At 47.5% G+C, this 24,844-nt stretch overlaps 2 long non-coding RNA genes across 2 annotated transcripts; one reads left to right on the forward strand and one right to left on the reverse strand.

Moving 5' to 3' along the window:
• Positions 1 to 4,190: 4,190 nt before the first annotated feature.
• Positions 4,191 to 5,478, reverse strand: LOC124668262. The gene is made up of 3 exons (XR_006991617.1): positions 5,255 to 5,478; positions 5,097 to 5,157; positions 4,191 to 4,301 (listed from the first exon to the last, which is right to left on the reverse strand). It is a non-coding gene; the product is annotated as an uncharacterized LOC124668262 (long non-coding RNA).
• Positions 5,479 to 8,805: 3,327 nt separating this feature from the next.
• LOC124658918 lies at positions 8,806 to 10,507 on the forward strand. The gene is made up of 3 exons (XR_006989385.1): positions 8,806 to 8,990; positions 10,039 to 10,153; positions 10,256 to 10,507. It is a non-coding gene; the product is annotated as an uncharacterized LOC124658918 (long non-coding RNA).
• Positions 10,508 to 24,844: the final 14,337 nt, after the last annotated feature.

Here is a 24,844-nt window from a genome sequence, read left to right on the forward strand (position 1 = left end):
CTCAAAGTCAAGGGCGCAACTGAATCCGACGATGTAGACCTAAGTTTCATAGTTTTAACATTGAAAAGCAGTATGTATATTTCTTATCACGAAGATTACCCTAGCAAGCGTAGCACGCTGAAGTTAGAATTCCACCACATTGACCGTGCCAGGGAGGCAACAATCAGCGTGAGGCTCGATGCTGGATCATCGTTGGCACCAATTGGTTTTCAAGGTGTATTCACCGCAAGCACCGCCAGCATAGATGATGCCGAAGTTATGTTGCTTGATTTCAGGGAGGGTAAATTGGCCGTTGCTGGTGATGGCACGATCAATCTTTCACGGCGTGTTGTTTCAGTTAATGATGATGAAAATGAATGGTTGAAGGTTTCTATTATGGCACTTTGTGATGAAGGGGGTGAACAAGTTTCTACAAGAGATGATGTAGTATTCACTCCAAAGAAATATGGGAGAAGTTGTGGTGTGCTTAATGTCGGCACGTGTAAGATGCAAGTCAGGGTTGCATGGTCCCTTTTTCTTGGTTATTAAATTAATGATGTAGGTTTTTGGTTAACTACATGTACGAATGCATTCATATTTCTGAATATTGTGTTCATTGTTAATTATGCAATAAAATACCGTATGCATCGATTTATGCAGAGGCTAGGCCTTGCCTATTTAAAAAAAAGTATGAATATATAAAAAATCGGGTGTATCTGGCACTGCTAAGGTGAAAAATGCTCTAAAATTCATATGATCAATTTCATTCTTGGATAAACAAATATGGTTTATACAAGGTAATGGTCACCACGCGAACCAAATCATCATATCTGTTACATTAGGATTTAGGTTAAATGAATGCATTCTTCAGTTCAAATCCACCCAAGTTATTGTTTTGTTTGATTAGTTATTTCACCAAAGTGGATGTGATAAGAATCCTAAGAATATCTTTTGGACCTATCTACGATGAAACATAATTTGTCTATACACTGTGGACATTTCAATTGTTGTCTCGGAATGTCCCTATAACTTGTCGTTTTCGCATTTCTTGATCTTTTTGTGGGATATATCACATTGTTTAGAGTATCACGTCGTAAAAATAGTTCATTACGCCTTTTCTAACCATTTTCTTGGTCACTTATTTTTATCATGGATCCCACTCACAGACGTCCACCGTAGAGGGATAAAGAAATTACTGAGACTTCATAATTAATTCACTGTTTTCAATCTTGAGACGATATCTACATCTGTGAAGAATATTGGTAAACATCTGCCGAGTCGTCTTAAAAACTTGTCATCATCAATCTATTTCAACACACCATCTTGCGGCTGTAGTGCTATTTCTTGGTCCCGTGGATCCTGGCAAATTATTTTTTGGGACATCATGGGAGTCTGTTGTTTTCTGGTCGTTTTCGTGAGCCACACCAAAACTGTTTTAGAGTCATGGGATGGTTTTTAGATTAGACGGATCCCAATAATTAAGCGGTAACAGGTCATGTTTTCATGGAATAAACAGTACCACTTCTTCATCTAAATCTGGATCATTCCCCGTGTATAAATTAAATACTAAACGCATAGGTACTTCGTGGGCTTCTAATTTCTATAATCTTCAATAGTGCGTGAACTTAACTTGAGATCGCAAGAGATAATTTCCTTTCAATTTCAGGGACGGCGATGTGGCATCCACATCGTCTACATCGTTGGCAGAATGAACCTAAGCAAACAAATTAATCTCTACTACTATAGTACCCGAGTTTTGAAAGAGGGATTTACCAGAGTGTTCCCGCCAAAGCACAACTCTTAAGTACATCTACGGCTCACACGTTATTAGCGCTAAATCAAGGCCCTTCTGGATGCTTCTCGACCGAGGGCGGTTATCTCATCTTTCTCGGGCCTTCGCCTCGCCCCTCCTCTGTCTCTGCTCCTAGCATGCAGTCAGAGGGTCAACCCCGCCTCTCGCTTACCTTCTTTCCAGGAGACCAGGAGTCCAGGACTCCACCAAACATCTCTACGCTCCTACCCAGTCCCGCCACATATACATTTTGCTCCTAGATCAAGATCTCCCCAGGCCCCAAGATCACCTCCTGAAATTCCTCGCTCACAGTCTGCGGACGTCTCGCTGCAGAAGAAGAATGGCCTTATTGCCAATCAGTGCCGAATTGAATTTGTAATATTTGCTAAATAGCATTTCATACATTCTATACGTGCACGTGCCTTTTACTAGTATTCTTATGTTGTGATCTAAATTCATATTAAACGGAGGCTAACTACTAACGACCGGAGCGAGACCCGTCATCGGAGGCTTGGGCCGCGGTACAGATCGATGTTGCCGTCTATATATACCTCTTGTAAGCTGCCGGCTAGGGTTTATCAGAATATAAGATAATCCACGATGTTTGTAAACACTTCTCGATATAGTAAAGTATTTGCTGCTGGCACCCGTGGTTTTTCTCCTCTGTGTTGGAGGGGTTTTTGCACGTTAAATCTTGTGTCTCTACTGCAATTTTCTTTTTCATTCTTCATTATTTGCTTTCCGCGTTTATAACAAATACTACTGTAATTACATCGGCTGGCTAGTTGGAAGAGAAAAACAGGGTATATCTAGGACGATTACTACACAAATCTTATCGGCAAGCACCTACCATACATCTGGCACGCAGGTCTGCTTGTACAACGTACGTCCTTTATTTTCAGATGGATTGCTACCACAACTGAGAGCAATCTTCTCCGCTTCAAATCGGATGGGTAGTGGCGTTGTGATCCGAGACCATAATGGTGCATGTTTGGCTACTTGTAGCAACACTTTGAGGGGACAACATCGCCGGAGCTAGCTGAGGCTATGTCGGCTAGGCAGGCCCTATACTTTGCTAAATGTGAAGACTTTAAGAAAGTTTTTGTTCAATCAGAGTGCCTTTCAGTTGTTCAGCATGTGAACTCTTCAACTACTGATCGTTATAGTAATGGCTCAGTCATTGAAGACATCAAAATGCTGATGAAGTCGTTTATGTCTTGCTCCTTCAAACATATTTATCGAGGAGCAAATGTTGTTGTTCACTCGTTGGCTCGTTTATGTGGATTTTCTTCTAGATGTGTGTCTCGTGGTGTGACTTTGGAGTGTCTCTGTGAGATCATTTATAATAACATTATGGTTATGTATGTAATCAATAAAGCCCATGTTTCTCTAAAAAAAAATACTGAGAGGAAAAGAAGATCGAAAAGAAGATCGCTTCTCAAAAAAAATCAAAGGTGGTGCTAGGTTCTGAGCTTGAGGTAATTAAACATCGAGCGAGCTGACCCTTTTCACAGTTATTCAATTTGACGCTGCTAAAAGTAATCTGTGACTAGAGTGCACCAATCATCCATTGCTGTTCTTGGGAATTGTGAGTTTGTGACTAGAGTGTTTCTCTTCGGAAATCTGCTTTTACCTTGGGTGTATATGAAAAAATATTGTAAAATGTAAAAAAAAAATCAAGAAAGATTTCGCGCATACGTCTCCACATTCTGTGCAGATAACTGACTTCTTTTTTGTCTATGTAAAACACAATAAAAAAATATCTCGCAAAGAGTATTCTGCACCGAATTTTATCTTTTCTTTTTACACGCCGGGCAAAAACTTATTTCAAAAACCAGAAGCACCTAGCAATGTCCGTTTCTCTTCTCCATCCGACGTGCCCTGTACACTACAGGAATGGCGACATACGCCGACGGCTGTGGCGTACGCCGACGGCCAAATGTCGGGGCCGTCGGCGTATGGCCCGGCACGGCCAGCCAGTCCGTCGACCCTCGTGATATTACGAATCTCATGGCCAAAAATTAAAACATGGAAGGCTAACATTGATTTCTCCATTACAACAATTCGGCTGTTTTTGGAACCAATCATCTTACCTCCAGTTCCTGGTTATAGATCTCTTCATTTTTGGCTTCTGACCTAGCACTTCTTTGCACCTCATAGATTATGGCAGCACAAGCGTTCTAGAGTATAATGTGAGAACTCATGTTAGGTGTAGCCATCTGCTATCACACAATCAAGTATTTATAGAGTCTAAAGAATAAGGACAAAGATTACAACAGAGAGCTAATTCTACAGCTGTTGGATTTTATGTTGTTCGATATGCATTAGATGAAATTGTTTAATAAATTTGCATGAACATCTCGTTCATAGCATAAAGGTCAAGTATACTTGCCGAAAAAACAAACAGTTAACCGAGAAGATCTGCAGCAGATTGGATAGTTTTCTCCTCATTCGGGGGCCGAATGTGAATGTCAAGTGCACATCCATGAAGTCACCTTTGCATATTATTAGTTGCTAAACGATTGTTTGCCTGAAAATAGTATGTCACTCACCTTGTTAGTACAAGAACCACATAGTATATGGATCCAAACTTAACTGAAGAACTGTTTACTACTCCGTGCAGGAGAACTGGAACACTTGCCAATGATAATCCTCTGAACAGAATAGTAAACAGACAAGAACAACCAACATGCCGCAAAGATAGGACAAAATTGTTACTGAGTTACTCTATGAGTAAATCTGAATCGTAGCAAATTCAGAAGCCTTTCGAGTTCAAATTCATCAAACAACATGACATTTTTCATGGTAGCGATCATTTCAGTACATTGTTAACAACACACAGTGTTACAGAATGCACATCAACAATCATATACTATGTCCTTTTTCTGTTTCTCTAAATTTTATTGTAGCTCTGCTACAATCTTGTAATGCTCCTGTCTTCTGACGGTTTTCTTCTAATATATAATGACACACGCTTACGCGTGTGTTCAAGAAAAAAAATAGCTTTGCAAGACTGTGTGAAGGCTCAAGTCATATTAGCCTATGAAATTCACCTTTGAGCAGTGAGTGTAATATGATTTAAGCTGAGTATCATAAGTGAGAAAATAAACCACATACTAAACCATCCTATACAGCCTATACATTCAGAAAGCATGCTTAATGCTTTCATCAGATGCAATTGCATTCTGAAGAACAATGTGTACGCAACATAAGTCATAATTAAATTTCTTGACGTTTTAATAACTTTGACTGCATTTACCAAGGGCACATCAACAGAACAAAAGAAAATGAAATGAACGATGTAGAAAACATGAAAAGGTATTACCTCAATCCGATGGGTGTTTACATTCTTTAGTACAGCCAGTATTCCCTTTAATTGGTAAAATCTACAAACAGCAATGCATCACTTCTACAGATTAGTTAACAAACTGTTATGCAGTAAATCAACACGTCATACTAACATATAAAGATATATTCAACAACCTTGTGAATGATTGGCATGGAATCTGAAACAACAGAAGCACATTCCTTGGTCGAAATAGAGTAACATGGTTAGTATCATCTGAAGATCAAAGAAATCCTAAATCCAAACATCAGAGATGCGAAGCAGTTTGCGAACAAGCGTGATAGCAGGGGAAAAGAATCATAGGAGTAGGGGTTGGACTGCTCGGACTCATCTTCGCCATCCTTCCACTTGCTCTTGGGAAACGCGGCGACGGCCGCGTGGCCGCCCCTGGTGGCCCGCCGCCTCCACCACCGAGGACGGTGCAGATCTGGTCGGTGCGGCGAAGGTACTCAGTGAACTTGGTCATGATGGCCTCCTTGATCATGGAGTTCTTCTCGTATTTGAGGTGGACGTAGTTGCCAGAATTGTCCTCATGGACGCCTGCTTCATGTACACGATCCCCTGCTCCTTGAAGTTGATGGGATCCGATGAGTCGTGAAACTCGAGGTACAGGTCTGGGATCCATGGCGGTGAAGAGACAGAATCCATGGCGGTGAAGAGATGGAATCCATGGAAGGGAAGAGCGTGCGCGGCGTTCTGTGTGTGCGGCGCCGCCTCCTCGTCAGCCCTGCTAGGGAGCGGCGACTGGGTAGCGGAACCCTACCTGGGATTTTGGATCAGGGGCTGCGCGGACGGGAGAAGAGGAAGGAGCTGTGGGAGGGGATTCAGTCGGGACGGGAGAGAGAAGGGGATGGGTGTGCTGGAAGATTGACGAAGTAGGCCAAATTTTGGGAGGGCGTGATTTCTGGGAGCATTAATGGACGCCAGGCCATTCGCGGAATGGACGACGAGGACGACGAAAAAGTTGGTCGTAGTGAGAGATGAGGTAGAATAGGGAACACGTTCCTCCTTTTTAAGTAGTGTAGATAAGGGGAAGAAAATACACATTATGCACAGTGTGCGACACTGCACGATCTTGATACCCGCCTTACGAAACAAGACGACAAAGTTTATGTACCTCATATATCTGGCCATGGGTAGCCTGGGCCAAACGGCCCGGCATGGCCCAATATTTCCGGGCTGGGCAGCTCCTAGCATGATCATCTTGTTTGTCTGATCAGGTGACGAAATCAACAACATACCTTTTTATTTCCTGAAATCCAAGTCCATAACAATAAACATTGTTATCTACTTGTCATGTTGTCATGGTTATTGGAAAAAAATAAGATGATCATGCTAGTTGTCATGGTTATTGGAAAAAAATCCATGAAATAAAAGGAAAAGAAATGTGATATTGCTTTAGACTGCTGTGGACGCTGCATGCTTGCTGGTTTTGCTTTGGAGGAGTATCCAGATAATAGATACCGAATCAGAAACGCACACCAACCCACAACGGTTGCAGTTCAAAGTGGCCTGAAACTTTTCCTCATCAAGTACACAAAGATAAAGTTGGGTAAACAACTAAACATAGTGTTTTGCAGAATTCTGCTTCGGCTGTATCTCCAGTTAAGCACCTTTTCTTTCCTAGAAAGACACTTTGTCTGTCAAGCAAAATGAACCAATACACTTCCTGCAAGTTTGTAGAAGCTAATCTACCCCTCAACAACCTTTAAAGGTAATTCTTTGGAGAAATTTCCTTGAAATTAGGTAAAAGAATTTGGCACTGGCGTTTCATAAAAAAAAGTGGCACCAACTAAGAAGAAAAAACAGTGCACATATGGAACGATTAAGACAGAAATCTTATCCGCAAGCAGAGCATGAACTTTTGACATCTCAATTTCAGCTCAGTAGAGAAGAATTATGCAGAGCAACATTTCACAGATGCTACCTACCAGGCCTGCAGGTAGGTCTGCTGGTAATACTGATGCTACTGCATTTTTTTCCTTTTGTGGATTGATTGCCACTATGGATTGCTTCAGAAAAAATCTCTCTAATAAGAAAATCAAAGATCGTTGGGCCTCAACTAGTAGTACTCCGCCATGTTTGTAGCTCTTCAGCTTCATGTTGTAAAACTATCTGTGACTAATTAAATGAGTGTTCAGTGCAGTAGTGCACCAATGATCCATGATATGCTTGGGAATAGCACAAGCCAAAATTCAGCACTTAATAACCCATGTAATAATTAGGAAGCATATGTTAATCCAGATAATCTGTATCAAATAAAGCGTGTAACCAAATGCATTCATCTAAATAAACGAAAGGCATGTACTAGTATATAAATTGTGTATGTATAACAATAATATAACTGATAAACGGGAAATGCACTTTGGCTCATAGGAGCATTTGTTCTCATTATGTGAATCCATATTTTGAAGTATCAAAAAATTCTAAACTAAATTTTTACATGTACATCTAAACATTTTATGTTGGTACACAAATTTTCAAAAAAAGAAAAAAATTCCTGTGCCTCCTGTAAAAAAGACAAATTTTGATGTTGTAACACGACTACATACAACACATTTTTTTGTTTTTTTTGTGCACACCACACAAAATGTTGTTTTTCCATGAAAACTTGTGTATGAACATAGAATGTCACGATGTACACCAAAAAAATTATGTCAAATTTTTTAACATTTTTAAAATTAATTTTTAATTATTTTATATAATGAGAGCATTTGCTCCTATGAGCCAAAACGGCACCTCCCTGATAAACTCTCTATGCTAGCTACCCTACTGAAAGGCTGCCAAGGCGCAGCACGAAGAAGGTCGGCCACTCTATCTCCATGGGAAGAATCATGCCACGAGGAAGGTCATGAAAGTGCTCCGTCACATCTTGTAATGCCGCGGTATCGAGATAAGCAACGTAGATGCGCTCCTCGCAGTGAACGAGCGCCGTGTCGCCCTTCTCTCCCGACCAAAAGCACGACGGCCGATCAAGCTGCTGGAGCAGCTCGGTCAGCTTGTGGTCGATCTCCCTGGTGAAAACCCACTTTGCCTTGCCGCCTAATTTGCGGCGGCCATCACTGTCGATTTGTTGTTGCTCTGTCCAGACCTCTAGCCGGCCGCCACGGTACACGAGGAGCGACAGGCGCGTGCCGTCCGCTGTGGTGGCAAGAAGGTCGAAACATGCAAGGTCATCCATGGACCAGATCTGGCGGTCCATCATGTCGAAGCACATCACGGGCGCGCTCCAGCTCGCCTCGCCGGCGGCGGCGAAAGCGTGGAGGTTGTACTGCGACTTGTGCTTGTCGGCGCCGATCAGCAGCACTCTGTAGGCCGGCCCCCGTCGTCGTCGCCGCCGATGCTCGGTAGGATGTCCCTGCCGTAACCGTCTGAAGGGCCGAATCTGCTGTCGCAGTGTAGCTCCGGCAGCACCTCCCAGGTGGACTGCGTAAATTAGGCGGTGATAGATACGGATCGTGCATGGCAGGGAAAGCTTTCCTTGTGCGTAGGAGTTGGGGTTATATATACACGGATCTTACGCAGTAAATTCAGACCCGGAACGTCTGAATTCTTTTCGTAACACGCGCGTAAATGGAGAGTCTTCTGTATCAAATAACGATCCTTGCTGCATATTATCCCAAACAAAACCCAGCACCAGGAGATGGACCTACGATCCACATCTACCAACCCCGATAGAAAATATAGGGGAGAGAGAGGCAAAAAGACGTCTCCAGCAGCTCCCCTACCGACGCCGGCCCCTAGCAATCCGCCTCCCCTACCCAATCCCGCTTCTCCCCCTACACATCGGGGCGGTGGAGGCTTCCCCTATCGGCCGGCCCGACCAATCGGTGGCTCCCGGAAGCCTCCTCCCGCCACCACTCTTCCGAGCAGGTACGTCTCCTCTCTGTTCTTCTTCTTCGATTTCGAGTGCGGAATCCAGATAGAGATGGTGAGCGGGGACGGCTGGGAGAGGAGGGGAGGGAGGGGCGAGCTAGACGAGCAGGGGTGGCGGCGGCCACCCGCGGCGGGGCGAGCCGGGCGCGCGCGCAGGGGCAAGTCGGGCGCACGTGCAGGCGCGGGGCGACGGCCGGTGAAAGGCTGGTCTACACGCTGGAGCTGTAGCTCGTGCGGGGACGAGGTCAAGGGCTGGCGGCGGCCGCTGCAGTTCTGTCCCGCGCGCAAGTGATTGAGAGTTTGCTGCTGCGCCTGTGTTCGTTCTACTGCGTGTGTCAACTTTGCTCTGAAATTTATTGTTGCTAGTTGGATAATTGCTTTAAATTGTTGTCCAATTGCTGGGGAAATTCTTTATACAAATTGTTGTCCAATTGTTACTGCAATAAAAGAGCAACACTTGGCACTAGAACAAGAAAAGGTTAGACTGAAGAAAGACCGTGAAATAATGAGCATGGACATTACTGGTATGGATGAGCAACAACAACAATACTACAAGCTTTTGCGGAGTCAGATCATTGCTCGGAACTCATCTATTTGAGCTTCACAAGTTGCGCTGAATAGTTGGGCGGACTAGTATCTGTTAAGATTAGTGTGTTGTATGAACTATTTCTGGTGGTCTTTATGTGTTGTATGAACTATTTCAGATCATTGCTTGGTACTACTCTTTATTTTGTCACGGTTATGAAATATAGTCATTCGAATTCTGGCTGTTACAAAACTAACCGTTTACAAAGTTAGTTACAAATTATTGTTAAAATATATGTGAATGTGATATAGGGGAGATGATATAGGGGAGCTGTTGGAGATAGAAAAAATGTAGGGGGAGCATCTTTTTAGGGGTATCCCCTACATGGAGATGTAGGGAGAGAAATTTAGGGGGCCTGTTGGACTTGCTCTAACTGCGCATGTTACTAGAAAATTTTGATCCCACTCCAATGTATATATAACCGGCTATATATGACATGTATGAAATCCATCAATGCAGCGCATGTCCCTCCTATGTATTTAACCGACGACCCTTCCGGCGGAAGAACTACGGTCGCAAGCGCAATATTATCTTCTCCCGTGCAAGAAGTAATTGTGAGACCATCTCAGAGGAGGTAATCTATATGTGTTCCTATTTTACATCGTGTTTCTTTTGTTTTCATCAATATCTGCCGACGAAATATAATAACTGAATTAGTTCACCCTTATATGTGCAGCATCCATATCTAACACTCACGGGTCCGACCCGTGCTATTGTGACATGTATCGACCCTGGGAACATCGAGATCACGCTCAAAGTCAAGGGCGCAACTGAATCCGACGATGTAGACCTAAGTTTCATAGTTTAACATTGAAAAGCAGTATGTATATTTCTTATCACGAAGATTACCCTAGCAAGCGTAGCACGCTCAAGTTAGATTTCCACCACATTGGAGGCAACAATTTGCGTGAGGCTCGATGTTGGATCATCGTTGGCACCAATTGGTTTTCAAGGTGTATTCACCGCAAGTACCGCCAGCATAGATGATGTTGAAGTTATGTTGCTTGATTTCAGGGAGGGTAAATTGCCCGTCGCTGGCGATGGCACGATCAATCTTTCACGGCGTGTTGTTTCCGTTAGTGATGATGGAAATGAACAGTTGAAGGTTTCTATTATGGCACTTTCTGAGGAAGGGGCTGAACGAGTTTCTACAAGAGATGATGTAGTATTCACTCCAAAGAAATATGTGGGAGAAGTTGTGGTGTGCTTAATGTCGGAAGAAAATCCTATACGACCAGGTCGTATGGCCAAGATCGCTGGACCACCTTCCGCAGACGACACGTGGTCAACCGAATCTCAAAGCAGATAGGCAAGATTGACCCCGATTCAGAATCCCCAGTCTACCGCTCCCCCGACCCCCATGCGTGTTGTCCCGCCGGCGGCTACTGGCGAGCCGCCGTGGCTCGCGGCAGTCGGCCGATCGCTCTGCGTGCTTGTCCCCGTCGGCTTTACTGCTGGGCTGCGCAAATACGCCTGGAAGTTGCGGAGCAATGGATTTGGATTTTGGTAGGCATGAAACAGGGCCGGTTTTACCATGCTGCTTTGAGATTCGGTTGGCTACGTGTCTGCCGCGGAAGGTGGTCCAGCGAACTGGCCTATGTCGTATAGGATTTTCTTCCCTTAATGTCGGCGTGTGTAAGATGCAAGTCACGGTTGCATGGTCCCTTTTTCTTGGTTATTAAATTAGTGATGTAGGTTTTTGGTTAAATTATAACCTATATAAAAGCTAGCTGATTTAGAGGGCTCCTCTTTGCTTGGCTACTATTCACGGGATATTTATATCCAATTAGGTATAGACACGTACGTTCTCTTCTCTTTCTTACCTGGTCTAGGCATGGCTATTTTCTGTTTCCTTTTTTTTTTTTTGACCTGGTGGGCAACCGGTTACCGGTTTCCCTATATTGATGTGGTTGCTCCCGGTGGTTTGGGTCAAAGCAGTGTTGTTGGACCCACCTCCACCGCTTGGTATGACAGATAGAGAACCTGAACCTTCCTGATGCGTTGCAAATCAGAGAAATCGGTAACCCAAACCGACCAACTCTCTTTTTTCCTCTCTTCCTGCCATCGCAGTCGCCGCTCTCATCTTTCTCCCTCACAAAAATGTTGCCGTGGCACAGCGGTGCTGAGCAGAACCATGGCCCTGCCGAGGCTTGGCTGCAGCTTACAACGATGGAGGGATCCTTCTCTCTGCCAATCTCTAGAGGTCACCGGCGAGCGGCTGACCATGGTGCGAGAGGAGTGGCCGGGCCATGATCCGGAGCAGGGTGCCGGAGCCGGGCAAGCGCGTTGAAGGGGCGGAACCGGCGAGCGGAGGAGCTGGATGGTGCATCAAGGCGGAGCAGACAGCTGGATGGTGCATCAAGTCGGAGCAGACGGCTGCATCAAGGCGGAGCAGCCGGCGCCGGGCGCGGAGCGGGCGAAGCGGCAGACTTGGGCGCGTGTGTGGCTGGAGTGGCAGAGGTGCGGGACTCACGGTGCGCAGCCGGACACGACGAGCGGGGCGCCGGCGGCGGGGCGCGGCGCGCAGGGGAGGAGCATGGGCTCGGTGCCGTCCACGGCGGCACGCTGCAGGTGCGAAGGTCATCGCGGGTCCAGAGGGGGTGGCGTCCTGACGGACACAGGACGCGCGGGGCAACTCAGGTCGAGGAAAGCTACAGGGCGAGGCTCGCTCGAGGTAGCGGCTGGCCGGAGCCAGAGGAGGGAGCTGCAGGGGCGCACGCGGGAGCCGCTGGCGGGCAGCGGCCTCGCGCGGTACCAGAGGACGTAGCCCCGAGGCCGCACGGGCGCAGGGCGAGGACGGGCGGGTGCGCGGGCTCGCACTGGAGGCAACAATGCGAGGACGAGGCCAGGCGTGCTGGACCTGGGACACGAGTGCGTGGGTCGCCACGCCATGCGCAGGAGATGAGCGGGCGAAGGAAGCTGCTGCGGGCGCGCTGGAGAGGACATGGGAGCACAGGATTCATGCAGGGGTGTCGCAGAAGGGAGGGGCGTCACGCAGGATTCATGCAGGGGCGGATCACAGGCAGCCGGGCGGAAGCGCTGGCCAGGGCGACGAGCGGCAGTAGGACGCAGCAGTGGTTGAGGAGGTCGCAGTAAGGGACGTGGGGGTGGCGGCCGGCGCGGGAAGAGAAGTTTTCGCGGGTGCGGCCAGGCACGTGGGAAGCGGGGCGGAGGCGCGGCCGGCTTGCTCGCAGCCATCGGCGGCCGGCGCGGGAGCAGGTCAGCCATCGGTGCTTTTTGTTCTACTTTCAGTTTTCAGTTTCAAATCACGGTACTAACAAGGAATTTCACTGGATGAACAAAATGATGATGTATTTCAAGGCATTCTAACTGTTGTGTCTCTCGCCTATGCTTTTTTTAGCACCACAATTTCGGTTTGAATTTGGGTGCTATCTGAACGGAAACAAGACTATTGGGACGCGACCGGAAAAGACAGCGTACCAGCAATGGACGACTGAATCCATTCTTGCTCAAGCTTATTCTCATCGACTTGAAATCCCCCGCATCTCTTTGTACAGCAGCAGTCTCAGCACTTGCAGCAAGCCACTCTAGGGGAGGCCAGCCTCAGCACTTGCAGCAAGGCGCCTACTCTGGCAGAGGCCAGCCTTTTTTTCTTTTTTTTTTCGAGAGCACGCGCAAAGCGTGCCTTATCTTTATAGAAGGAAGAAACAAAACATGTACAAGAGCGCACAAAAGTGCAGAGACACACACACACCCCCCTCCGCCTAGGCCTACTCTCTCGCTATATCTAGCCTCCCTCCTCTCTTGGCTCTCTCCCAAAGGTGAAACTCCTGTCTAATCTCTCCCACCATAAGCTCTACGGATTTCTGCTCGCGGATGTTGCCAAAAGCCCTCGCATTCCTTTGCTTCCAAATTGTCCATGCCGTGCAGATAACCATGGAGTCGAAGCGCCTCCTATCACATCTCCTCACCCGTTTTCGAGCTTCCGTCCACCAGCGCTGCAAGTTTCCAACAAAACCTGGGTCCTCGATCTGCAGTTCCGCACTGTGAAGCACTCTACACCACACCTATCTGGAATATGGGCACAGAGTCAGGATATGATCAACGTTATCCTCCTCCTGCAAACATGTATAGCATGCATCAGGGCGGTCCTGGAGACCGTGTCTCGCCCTCCTATCCGAGGTCCAGAGCCTGTACCTCAAGGCCAACCAAGCGAATATCTTGCCTTTCATGGGTGAGAAGGAACCCCACACTGGCTTACACATACTCCAGCGGACACTTCCAGTACAGAGCATCTTATAAGTGTCTCTAGCCGAGTATACTCCTGAGCTTGCCCCTTTCCACTCAATGCGGTCAGCACTCAGGACGTCTCTCTCCACCGTTTCCACGGCCTCCCACAAACGCAAGCATTGTGTCCAAAGCTCTACTGTCATCTCCCCTTGTATATCATCGATCCATCCCTCATCCTACAGGGCCTCCGCCACCCGACGGGTATTTTTTCTCCTAGTCGGTACCAAGGCGAACACCTCAGGTGCCAACTCCTCCGCAGTGAAACCATCAATCCATCTATCCCTCCAAAAGTAGGTGAGCTGTCCATCCCCCACAACGAAACGCGCTAAGCTTTGGAACACGCCATCGGCTTCTGGATCATTGAGACCCGGAAGACCTTGCCACGGTCTCTCCTGGTCCGTGCGCCTCAACCAATGCCATCTCACTCTAAGGGCAAGACCACAGCGGCGGAGGTCCTTGACTCCCAGCCCCCCGTACTGCTTTGGCTTGCAGATGCTCCTCCAAGCAACTAGGCACTGCCCCCCTCTAACTTCACTTTTACCAGCCCAGAAGAACGCTCTCATCCACTTGTTTATCTCCTCTAGAAGCCACAAGGGGGCCTCCGCCACCACCATTTGGTGAACCGCTCTGGCCTCTGCACCTGTAAAGTGGAGAACAGGCCAACGGCGCGGCCGGCGTTGAAGATGTGAGCCTCAACAAGGCGTCTGCTCTGGCCGAGGGCATGCTATCTACAGATCTTATGGTTGGTTGTCGCTGCTTTCTACCCAAACAACATGCAGATACACGTGTTCATGGCATCGCCCAGGTGGCGCCCCTAGGCACGTAACGACAGACTACTTTCTCCTAACACCACTGCTCACATTTTAATAAAAATAAACCCCCTAAAAGTGTTTACACGATTAGCATAAATTCAAGTTTAATAGCATTTTACACACAAAAGGCTACGGGCGCGGCATGCGCCGTGCCACCGCCTCCTAGTACATTTACAAATGCATTCATATTTCTTAATATTACATACGTTTTTAATAATGTAATAAAAGGTTGTATGCATCGATTGATACAGAGGCTAGGCATTGCCTATTTAAAAAAAAAGTAAGAATATATATTTTTTTTGTATTTGTCGCCGCTAAGGTGAAAAATGCTCTAAATGATGAACATCATTCATATGATCAATTTCATTCTTGGATAAATCAATATGGTTTATGCAAGGTAATGGTCACCACTCGAACCAAATCATCATATTGGTTACATTACGAATGCATTTATTCAGTTCAAATCCACCCAAGTTATTGTTTCTTTTGATTAGTTGTTTCACCAAAGTGGATGTGAAAGAATCCTATGAATATCTTTTGAACCTATCTACGTTGAAACATAATTTGAATATAAACTATGGACATTTCAATTGTAGCTTCGGAATGTCCCTAGAACTTGTCGTTTCCGCATTTGTTGATCTTTTTGTGGGATATATCACATTGTTCAGAGTATCACGTCGTACAAATAGTCCATTACGCCTTTTCTAACCATTTTCTTGGTCATTTTTATTTTTATCATGGATCCCACTCACGCACGTCCACGGCAGAGGGATAAAGAAAGAGTTCTTTTGTGGTACCCCTAAATGAATGACTGCCCTTTATTTTTGTTCATCCAATGGCCCAAAAAGTTCCATACCACAGTTCAAAACTCCACCGGTATGTTACATACCTCTGTCAGTTTTCGCACCTTGGAAAAAAAACCTTAAAAGAGGCTCGGCCCAATAGACGGGCCCAGCCTAATAGACTGGTTCAGGCCCAACATGTGTCGATCGCAACGGGTAATGGGAGAGTCGGATCGCTCATTCTTCCATGGCCTGGGAGAGCCGCCGCTCTCCTTCCGTTCCCCAACTCCGGCGCCACCGCCCCTCGCCCCCTCCAGCCGGCATGACGGCATGACTACCATTGTCTGTTGAATCCTTCCCCAATACAGTCCCGGCGGCGGCGGCCAGGCCCTTGGCCTCGACGTGGATCCGAGATCGACGGTGCCATCCTCGTCGCTCGCCAAGGCGGTCGAGAGCCCACCACGCGGTTTCGGGAACGGTACCTGGCTATTATCGCGGCACGCTGCCGGTGTCATCTCGGCGGTGGTGCAGGATGTGGGAGGAGGCCGACGAAATGGTGCTTGGAGCTATGCAGTTCATTAGTTTGGAATCAACAACCTCAATGATGCCATAAGCTTTCTGATGTAGAGCAAGTTTGAGCATAAGTCTAATAAATTGCTTCAGAAACCTGCCATCAAATAAAATCAAATAGTGTATATCCACAGCATCGTGCTGCAGGAAATTCGGATTTGAAATTCAGAGATTGACCTAAGACATTAAGTTGATCACCATGTTACTATCTTGATCAGCTCAAAGAGAAATCACAGCTTTGTTGCCTCCAGGTTCGCTGCACATTAGGTTTCCACTACCTGTTGTTGGCTCTTTCTAACAGATGGTGCTTAGTAACATGTTGTATCATGCAGTGCAGTATCAGTTTTGGACCAAGGTTTTTTTGTTCTCTGAACTAGCATTTAATCTCTCTGAAAATATCCCTAAACCTGATATGATATCATATCGCTGAAGTTTTGCAGGACTGTCTCTTATGGCCTCCTTTTAAAACCGGACTTATCAGTCTATTATTGGTCCGAGTCTTAATTCAGACAATGGCGCACAGCCGTCTTCTTGAGCTTCATTTCCTTTACTAAAATAAGTAGGCAACTTCTCTGAGAAATCTAATAGAATTCTCTGGGTGACGTTTGTTTTAGACGCTCCACGTAGGCTAACTATGTAAGAAAGTACTTACATTTGACACATGGGTTAGTACAGAGCATCATTGTTGTCGATTTTTTAATCTGTTATAGTTCCCTTATCAGTTTTCTGCTTTTCTGTCTGAGCTTGTATTTCCATCACTAAGATAAAAAAGTAGGCAGTTTCTTTGAGGATTATAATATACTTATGTTGGTAATGTTTGTTTTGGACACTTCACATAGGCTATTTTTGTAAAATAATCCTTGCATCTCACGCATAAGGTGCTAGTATTGAGTGTTAAAGAAAATAAAGCAATCCTAATCTGGTCACGACCGACAGTTGTTCGCCCAAGAAAATATAAGGCACATGCAATAATTTGGATGCGGCGAACTGTTGTACTATACTATAACAAGCAAGCAAAACATTAAGTGACACTAGTGGAAAATAGCCCTTTTGTCGCGGGCCCTAAGGGCCTTTTGTCGCGGGCGGCCACCCGCGACAACGAAGGCGCGACAAAAGGTCCACCCTTTTGTCGCGGGTCGCTTACCACCCGCGACATATGGTCCACCACGTGGCAGGCGCGGGGTGCCCCAGGGGCACACCCTTTTGTCGCGGGCGGTATTACCACCCGCGACAAAAGGGCCTCTACGTGGCGCGCGCAGAACGCTGCTGCTTTAGGGTTTGAGGTGTGCAGCAACCCTCCCCCCCCCCGCCACCGCCCCCCTTTTATTTCATTTTTTCATTTTAAAATAAAAGTTGCATAACAAATATTTGTACGCTACTACAAGTTGTACACGTTCATTCATTATATATAGATCGAGCAAACAAATATTGGGAGCAAAACTTCGTAGATTCCCCTTACACATATATATGGAGGTCACTACCACCGGGACTAAAGCCCGTCGTCTATTCGAACTAATACATGGGGATCATTTGTTGCGCCTATTTGGACTAAACAAGCCGTTGTCGTCTATTACTTCTTTCATTAGAAGTCCCGCCAATTCCTCCGTAATTCCTAGTATGTGCTCGTGTGGTTGGAGCTTCTCCCGCATGAAGTCGACCTATATAGGAAAATGAGATGAATATGACTATATCAATCTTGATAACGAAATACTGACGATAATAAACTAAAGTTGTGAATGTTATTGCTTACGTTGAATCTATTATCGTTGTGCTTCTCAGTGGTTAACATGCGAATGGACTCGCAAACGTAGTATCCACATAGATTCGTCCCATGTGGCTGCTGGGCGCACGGTACAAGAGTAAATGTTAGCTTCTCGCGAAGTTACCCGCAATATTATTCTTCAAAGCTCTCCAACACCTGCCAGGCAAAAGAATGATTGAATGAGTGGATAATTAATTGATATCTCACGAAAGATATAGCGCGGCAATTAATGATTGAAATTACCTCTGGAGAATGTTCTGCAAGTCGCGGAACCCGTCTAGGCCTCTACTCAATGGGTCCCTTACTTCAACTATTCCCTTATCAACTTGAATATTTAGCAGAATCCAGTGGAAACTGCACATGTTTATATATATATATACGTCATGAATTACACATAACATCGAGTAAGAAAAATTGAATGTGCACAACAGATCGGTAAGACTCTCACCTGTAGTTGTAAGGAAACAGTATTGAATCACGAAGCTTTGCTCCCCTATAAACCTTAGTAGGTTTCCCCCGTTTCTTCGACATTATTCTTTACCGTGTCATGATGTACTTTATCCGGGTCAACAAACCCAACATTGAACATCTTATTACTTCGCATTCAATGATCTTCGGTCTGCATAAGAGAACACATAAGATATAATGAGTATATGCAATGAACAGGAACAAGCTGAATGAACATGAACTTATATGTAGTTAACAACTTACAAGCGAGTAGCAACTCATGAGAGATTTGTCGAGGGCGTCTAAATTGAATAAGCGCCGGAGTTCATTCATCTCAATATGGATCTCCTCCTTTCGGAAGTAATAATCTTCTGGGATATCCGCCACGATGTAACTTGTGTTCTCCTTGCACGCATCAATGTACCACTGATGCAAATTCCGCATATGCGTTGGCAGTTTATGCAGCCGCTCTTTGCTGACCAAGTCGGCCCCATAGACAAATTTAGGAGCTATATCAGCAATGGGTAGTACTGCATCATGGGCACTCATCAATTCCTCCACGGTACAGCCAACTTGAGCCGCTAGCGCCGCAGCTGCTTCCAGGTCGAAATCACCATGTTCCTGGTACACCGAGGGAACATCTGACACTTTGAGTGGTGGGATCGATTGTTTGGCCTGTTCTCCGAGCTGGGGAACTTCCTTTCTTTTTCTGCCCGTTGTCGCTGCTTGCTTGGCCTTGAGGGGTGCACTTGTTGAACTTGATTTCTTCCCGGCTACACTTCTAGCTGATGATTTGCTCGTGCTAGCACTATCCTTCTTCTTAGCAGTGCCCTTGTCCCCAATTACCCTCGCAAGTGTGCGTGTGTAGTCATCCTTCTTCTCGTGTAAGTCATATTGCGATGGTGTGTTCAGAAAATCAAGAGCATATCCTTTTTGCTTCTCGGTGTATGGCGGCGGCGCTGGAGGTTTTTCCTTATGAAGCTGTTCATGCACGTGTTTCTTTACAATGGCCTCATTTTCCTCTTTAGTACGATCGTAAGGACGGGAGGGAGGAACCTTTGAGTGCTTGTTGGGAGGGGCGACCGCTTGCGGACAGGACTCTTGAAACGCTTCCGGCTGGGTGCATTCCGAGTCTTAGTGGGCGCAGGCGGCGGCGCTGGAGATGGAGATGGACTACGGATGTCATGGTCATACCCATAGGGTGATGGTGGCGACATGTGATCAGTCAGAAGAGGTGATGGTGGCCTGCGATCACTTGGAGGAGGTGATGGTGACCTGGGACGACTAGTACTAGGGGCTACCCAACCTGGAAGCTTGATGTTTTTCTTTTCCCAAAGAATGATTTCTCCCAGTACGTCTCCGAGTGTAACCTGACCATCACCTCCAGGGATTACGAGCTGCAATGTCTCCCACGACGGTACAACTGAATCCACCCCGACACGAGCATAGCCAGCTGGAATCTCATTGCCATGCCATGTTGCCGGCTCACCTTCAGCTCCAAATGCAGGTAAGACAAAGCCGACCGCCACCTTAACAGATAAGTTCCTGAATACCTCATGGAGATCACAAGGTGTTTGCTCCTTGATTCCATCCACGGGGTCGCTAGGACCGCCATCTATCATCCGTAAAGGCGGGGCCTCCGAGTCGGCCACGCTGCTTGTCTCGCCGGCCGAGATATGCCGGCGGTATTATCTGGCTGGCGCTGTCCTTTTAGTTCATTTATCTCCCGCTGCTGCTGCTGAATCTCCCGCTGCTGCTGGTCAAGTTGACGTTGGAACTCGGCCATCCGGTCATTCTGCACCTCCAGCTCGCGTTTTTTTGCTCTCGCTCGGCTTCTATAAGTCTCCGCGTCGTCCGGAAACCCAAGCGCCCACGGAACACTAGGGCCGAAGCCTCTTGTTCGTCCTCCCTTTTCAGGATTACCGAGGACAAGCGTCGACAAGTCTTTCTCTCTATCGGGAGCAAACTTCAGTTTTCCCGCTTTAATATCAGCCATCACTTCAATCCATTTTTCCCTGGGTACCTTAACCTTGCTGTCACTTTCAACAAGGTTCCCTGTCTTCATGTCATACTCACAGCCATGCCCAAGGAACCAATTTCGAGCCCCAATGTCCCATCCTTCTCGCTCGGGTTACGGGTGATCCCATTCCGCTTCATCTCAGCCTCTTGTGCATCCCACTTAGGCATGGCTACTTCGTGGCCCCTCGCCCCGTATGATGGTGATATTTCTTTTCGCTTGCATTCTTCTTGTTTTTCTTTGACAGTCTCATAGCCTCCTCTGATTCTTTGTACTTCACAAATTCTTCCCAGTTATGCTCCTGCTTCGCTAGATAGTTTTCGAATAATGGAGGCTTCTTCTCGGCCTTATAAGTTGCCCATAACCGGTTCTTATACGCCCGAAAAAGTTCCCCCATCTTCTGAAGAGCCCATTTCTTCACTAGCGCCCTCTGCTTGGCCATCTCAGACTCCGATCTCAAAACTGGCAAAGTGAAATGTGTCATGAGGTCGTCAAAAAGTGTGTCTTTGTACCTATCGGCAACCTGATCTTCGGACACATTCTTGGTCTTGTTCCATTCTCTAATAGTGATCGGGAGACGATCCCTAACCAGAACTCCGCACTGATTTTTAAATGTCACTCTGACAGCCGCGGGTGCCACCGGTTGGCCTTTCGGTGATATAGCTTCAATTGTGAAGTGGTCTTTTGGGCTCAACCTCTTTGCCGGGCCTCGTTTCTCCAACTTATCTTCGGAGGCCTAAGAGAATAAAAATTAATTAATTTATATCTATATGTACATATAGAATTCCATTAATGCCTAGTGATCGTATACCTCGCCATGACCGGAGCCGTCGGCTTCTCCATCACCGAAGCCGTCGGCTTCTCCATCACCGGAGCCGTCGGCTTCTCCATCACCGGAGCCGCGGTCTTCTCCATCACCAGAGTCGCGCTCTTCTCGGTCGGCTTCTGGACCATCGCGGATTATGTCCTCGAATAGGTCTTCCTGTTCCAAGTCTCGATGGATTTCGAATGGATCCATTGTTTCCGCAAAAAATTAAATCGATAAGTACATGTCCTAACCCTAACCAATCCCTAAACTTAATCAAACACTAACCCTAACCAAACACTACCCAAACCCTAACCCTAACCACGGACGGGGTAGGCTCAAGGAGAGGATCTCGACAATGCTCACGTGAGGAAGAGGGTATCGACGTCGGTTGGTTGCGAGAGGGAGAGGGTGTCGGCGGCGGTATTTGCGAGAGGGAGAGGGTGTCGGCGACTGGTATTTGCGAGAGGGAGAGGGTGTCGGTTGTTTGTGAGAGGGAGGGAAGTTGCGGCGTCGGGGGTGTTCGCGAGAGGGAGAGAAGAGGGGTGTTTGCGAGAGGGAGAGGGCGCGTGAGGGTGTCAGCGACTGGTGTCGGCGAGAGGGAGAGGAGAGGGAAGTTGCGACGTTTCAGAGGTAGAGGAGAGGGAAGTTGCGGCGTCGGGGGTGGCGAAGCAAGGGAGACGGAGCGTGGGACGGTGTCGGTCCGGTCGGGGCGTTTTGAAAGATTTACAGAAAACTTAAACTAACTAACTAGCTAACTAATACAAAATTTAAACTTGTACTAAACTAACTAACTAGCTACATATACTAGCTAACTAATACTAATAATATTAATAAAATTTAAAAAAAAATACTAGCTTACTAACTACATATACATATACTAAACTAACTAACTATACTAGCTAACTAACTAATACTAATAATATTACAAAAATTTAAAAAAAAATACTAGCTAACTAACTACATATACATATACTAAACTAACTAACTATACTAGCTAACTAACTATACTAAACTAACTAACTATACTAACTATACTAAACTAACTAACTGTACTAAACTAACTAACTATACTAACTATACTAACTATACATATACATATACTAAACTAACTAACTATACTAGCTAACTAACTAATACTAATAATATTACAAAAATTTAAAAAAAAAATGGCCGGGGGCGCCGGTGGCCGGCGGCGGCTACCTGCGCAGGGCGCGCGCGGTAGAAGGGCCGGTGGCGGCGCAGAGGTGGCGGGGGCGGCGGCCGGGGGCAGCGACGGCGCAGAGGTGGCGGGGGCGGTGGCCGGGGGCGGCGTAGCTGCTGGCGGCGACGGCGGCGGCGGTGCGGATTTTTTTGGCAGCCTGGCGGCGCAAAAAACGTCTAGGGTTGCCTCCGGGGTCGCAGGTGGAGGCTCCGCCCGCGACGCGGAGCTTATATAGGAGACACCCTTTTGTCGCGGGTCGTGCCACGGCCCGCGACAAGGCCCCCTTTGTCGCGGGTGGTGGCACGACCCGCGACAAAGAGGGGGTCTTTTGTCGCGGGTCGTGCCACCACCCGCGACAAAAGGTGGTTGGGGATGATCCGCGCCAAGTGCATCCAACGGCTCCGGCCGCCTGAATCCAACGGCCTGGAGCCGTTGGACGCGGATCAGCCCCCTTTTCTGAACTTTTTCCTTTTCTATTTTAAATAAACCTCGTTTATCTATTTTATATTAATAAAAACTATTATTTTAATAACTTTTAAATGGTAACTCAAATAGAAATGTTTTATATATGAAAATTGATCAGAAAAATCCAATGAACATGAATATGACATCCATATACCTATTTGCATCTCACATCATAGTCGTGTATGTTTCACCCTAATGATATGCGGAGTATTTCGGACACCGACGTGTAGCCGCCGCCTCCGCTCATTCATCTCCGAGATGCCGCCACGCCGTCGCGGGTCATCCGGTTTCCGTGGCATCCGTGGCACAGTGCATCCAACGGCTCTGGCCGTTTGTATCCAATGTGTCGCTTCCCTGTGCCACGTGTCGCCCCGTCGCTGCCGGCGTGCGACATGTGTAGCCGTGGCTTGCAAGTGCCATGCCCCGCGTGCGACGTGTGTAGCCGTAACTTACACGTGCCATGCCCCGCGTGCGACGTGTGTAGCCGTGGCTTACACGTGTCATGCCCCGCGTGCGCTATATAGAGCGCCGCGTGCGCGCGCAGCCACACGTCGCCACCGCCTCCGCTCATTCATCTCCGGGATGCCGCCACATCGTCGAGGGTCATCCGGTTTCCGTGGCGTTCGAGTGCGTCCGAGCGGTAGGTTCTACGCCGAGATACGCGCCGGTGGCATCCGCCTAACCCTCGGCACGTACAACACGCCGGAGCTGGCGGCGCGCGCTTACGACGCGGCGGCGTGGCGATTTCGGCGGCCACGGCGCGACATGAACTTCCCGGATGTTGAATCGCTAGAGGAGGCGGAGTTCCTCGCGCTAGCGCCGTGCCTCCTCGACGACGAGGACCGTCGCCGGCACCGCCAGGTGCAGCGCAGGATCGCCATCGCCGAGCACGACGAGCAGTTGATGCGCCAGTGGAGGGCGCAGTTCCCCAACGACGTCGACAACACCGACGCGTTATTCGCTGACCTCAGGGCACAACGCAGGTCCAACAGGCGCCACCGTCGGGCCGTCGCCGAGTTCGAGCTCGAGAACCCGAATACAACTTGGGCCGAAAATGACCCTCGGTGGGATGACATTTGGACGGAGACAACCTCCGACGACGAGTAGAGACTAGACTAGTCATTTATCTATTTTATTGTAATTTCAATAAAGTCGTTGTCGGTTGTTTTAGTTTAAATTCAGTTTATAAAGTCGTTGTCGGTTGTTTTAGTTTAAATTCAGTTTATAAATTCAGTTTACGATTGAACTGGAATTAAAGTACAGAGCTCAACTGAAAATTAAGATACATGGCCAGATTCGAATGTTGGAGCCATTCAGTCATAGTCGTGCCTAGCCATATAAACGTCGCCACTGTAGTCATCATAGTCGCCGACGTCATCGTCGCTAGCATCGGGGTCGCGGTTGTCGAACCTGGACGGGTGAGCACGCGTGGGCTGGGATTGAGGGTAGCGTAGGCGGGGGCCACGGTAGGCCATTACGCTCTGGAGAGTCCGGCCGCGCCACCACAGCCGACGGCTGGCCTCGTTGAAGTTCGAAGGAGGCGGGCCGTCCTCCTCGTACCTGGCAACCGCCCTCTCACGCCGATTGATGAAGAAGCTGTCCCAAGTCGGGCTGTAGTCGGGATGCCATCGGGGATTCCTCCGCTGCTCTGGCGTGAGCTCGAAGTAGTAGTGGTTCGTGATGGCCATCTCGCGTGCCACACCTAGAGGGATAGGAGGGACCGGTACGCCTCCGACGCTCAGCAACCAGCCGGTCGGGACGCGGTAGCCCGGCGGGCAGGGGTAGTTCGAGGCGCAAAGTGCCTCCGCCTCCCGTGGTGTTAGAGATACGATGGAAGCCATGGGAGAGGGTGATGAGGTTTGCAGATATGAGTGTAGATGTGATATGTAAATGGAGACCAAGCCTACATATATATAGTGAAAAAATGGCGGGAAGACGGAGGCGGTAAGCGGTGGGAAGCGCGGGAAGAAAATAGGCGGGCAACCTTTAGTCCCGGCTGGTGGATGCAACCGGGACTAAAGGCTGTCGGCAGGATGAGGATGTGTGGGTAACCTTTAGTCACGGTTGGTGGGTGCAACCGGGACTAAAGTTCCATCTCCTCTAACAGTGTTGGGGAAAGGGTGCTCATTATTACATAAATGTAGAGATTG

The sequence above is a fragment of the Lolium rigidum genome, chromosome 6 (assembly GCF_022539505.1).
Source record: "Lolium rigidum isolate FL_2022 chromosome 6, APGP_CSIRO_Lrig_0.1, whole genome shotgun sequence".
Lineage (NCBI taxonomy): Eukaryota > Viridiplantae > Streptophyta > Magnoliopsida > Poales > Poaceae > Lolium > Lolium rigidum.